Here is a 2,809-nt window from a genome sequence, read left to right as displayed (position 1 = left end):
ATTTCACTTGCAGTAAAATTTTTGTTTACTCTATTGCTGTTATCCATGGGAGTGTGTGCTTGTTGTTGTTGGCCAGATACCTCACCGGGACGGCTGAACACAAGGGAGGTTGTCGCTATCCCCGACATCCCATGCCCTCCCTGCAGGCACCCCGACATACCAGTCAGAGCTGCTAGTGCAGTAACAAGAAGATGCTATCACTCTGGCTTCCCACAGATGAAACCATAAACACTTCTGAGAATTGGCCCGAGTGAGTTGGGGGGGGGGGGGGGTGGCCGTTGTTTTGCTGAAGTGATATGTACTCCAATAGCTAAAGTCAAAGCCTCAATCATGACTGACTGTCAGTTAAAGAAAAACATGTCAGTCAGAAACTCTAATGTTAATAAATTAACCAGTTATAGAAAACAGTTTGGTGGGAACGGCTTCAAAGTAAAAACTCTGCCAGAAGAAATACCCGCCCTTAATAAAGTGCTGTAGTAGTGAATCTTAAAACCCAGAACTGAGTTAGCCTTTTTCACTTCAGCTTCCCTCACCCTGAAGTCAATGAATTTTGGGTTAGATGGCTGAAATACAGTCTGTGGTTAACACAAGGCCAACACATTTTCATGTTGTGTTCCATGACATAAAATGTGCCAGTAAATACCACACTCATGACTTTTTTAATGCTTTTACGCATCTTAAAATAGGTGGTTGCTAACAAGTGGCTAGATGAGACTACAGAAGTTGTCTGGGATGATAAACATCATCACACCGAACACGGAGACTCATCTACTCACTAGCCCGCCTTTACAGTCTAGTTATTTCTATACTCACACACTTGCAAACTATTCTAACTAACACAGCCATGATCACTAGTTAGATCAGGTCATGCTAAGAGGAAAGGAATTTGTAGAAGTGGTAAGAGCGGTCGGAAGCCGTGGTGGTGACGCTGAAGTCATGGGACCGTGGTGTAGTTTGTTTATAGCCTAACAATAGCTTTTTACTTCTGGTGATTGTATTGTAAACTCACAATGTGGTGTTCACTTGTGGTGATTATCTTGCTGAAATAAAACATGAAAGTGTCATAAATGTTTGTCACAGAGCTTTTTTTCTGCAACAATCCAAAAAGGAAAAATCACATTGGCTGTTTTGTCAAAGGAACCTGAGTGCTGCTAACTTCAGGCCGGCCTACAAAAGTATGTTATTCCTACGGCACTCAATACCTACAGTACAGTACGTGAACATTACAGTTTGGTGAAATAATAAAGCATTTAAAGAGGAGGTTGGGATGGCACCAAAACATTAAGTATAGTGAGAGGTGTTCTAATGATGGTGTTGTACACTTGCATTGGGGTGCAATGCAGCTGATGAATGGACCAGTGGCTGGGAAACCTGAACAAAACAGCTGTTACCACCCAGGACAGCTTCAGTGCTCTGTGTGACCACATGTTAAAGTGCTTAACAACTTTGATTTGCATTGCTGCATTTGGCTGGAAAATCATCACCAGTATAGGCAACATAACACAGGCCGACCCTGGAGCTACTGTTGCTGCATGTGTGATTCTTCTTGTTTAATAAATGCAAACCACTCTCAACATGATGAGAAGTTCTTGATTTCATCATTGTCGGTGTGTGCGATTGAGTTCATCTTATTTGTCTGTATCTGCTTGTGTGTGTGGAACATGAACTCGCACATGTCCACACTGAAGTTTATCTTGTTTAGAAGTTCTTTCTCGTGTGTGTGTGTGTGTGTGTGTGTGTGTGTGTGTGTGTGTGTGTGTGTGTGTGTGTAAGGTCTTGCCTGGGGCCATGTGGGGAGATTGCAGGGTGGCCCCAACACTACCTGCATACTAACAGAGTCTCCATTGTTGCCCTGTCAGGCCCCTATTGTACCCCAGGTTGCCCCCCCCACACACACACACATACACAGACTTGCAAACAGAGAAATTACCCCTCAGCACCCCTGTATCAAAGGCAACATTCTCCTCTTCTTGTCTCCTTTTTCATGCTTTCATTCTTTCTTGTTTTTGGTTTCCCCAGACAACCTCCCCATCAGTTACTCTACTTCCAAGTACAGACTCTCCCCATGGCCTCTCCTCTCCTCTCTCCTCCTCAGCTCTATTGAATCCTCCTCTTCTCTCTTCTTCTCATTTTCTCTTTTCTTCTTGTTCATTCTTCTGCTTTCCTTCACTCTTCTTTCATCATATTCCCCCTTTCCTTTTCTCTCCTTCCCTACCCTTATCCCTCTCTTCTCATCTCCTCTTCTTAATCCTTTCAGCTGTTCTTCTCACCTCCCTTCTTCTTATTGCTCATATTTTCTCCTTCTCCTCTCTTGTTCCCTCCCATCTCCTGTCCTTATCCTTTTCCTTTCTCCTCTTGTCTTCACTACTGCCTTGATTCCTCATATCCTTTTTTCTCATTTATTTCCTTTTTCATCCCTTTATTTCTCATCTTCCCGCTCTTCTATTTTCTTTGCTTGCTTTTCCTTATTGCTCCTCTTTTTCTCTCTTCTTTCCCTCATCTTTGCCCTGTTTTCAAACCCTCTTCTCTCTTTACTCACACATCTTTTTTCCTTCTTCTCTCTCCTCTCTTTCTCTTCTCCTCTCCTTTTCTCGTCACCTCTCTCATTCACCTCTTCAGTTTCCCTCCCCTCTCATCTTATCACCACTCTTCCTCTGCCTTCTCTTTTTACCCCTCCTTAAGTCTCTTTGGCCAATTTAGTTTTGCAACACTGAACGATACTTTATAATCCTGTCATGTTTCAAAATTACACACACACACACACACACACACACACACACACACACACACAGACTCTGACCTATTTCCC

General features: G+C 43.1%; 1 protein-coding gene across 10 annotated transcripts in view; it reads right to left on the bottom strand.

Moving 5' to 3' along the window:
* LOC109956368 (transcription factor SOX-6-like) overlaps positions 1 to 2,809 on the bottom strand; it is a 104,031-nt gene that overhangs the window by 43,394 nt on the left and 57,828 nt on the right. The gene's annotated exons all lie outside the window — the stretch shown is intronic.

Source organism: Monopterus albus, unplaced genomic scaffold (genome assembly GCF_001952655.1).
Source record: "Monopterus albus unplaced genomic scaffold, M_albus_1.0 scaffold19.1, whole genome shotgun sequence".
Classification (NCBI taxonomy): domain Eukaryota; kingdom Metazoa; phylum Chordata; class Actinopteri; order Synbranchiformes; family Synbranchidae; genus Monopterus; species Monopterus albus.
Note: the sequence above shows the minus strand (reverse complement) of the source record. Positions and strands in the feature narration are given on the sequence as shown.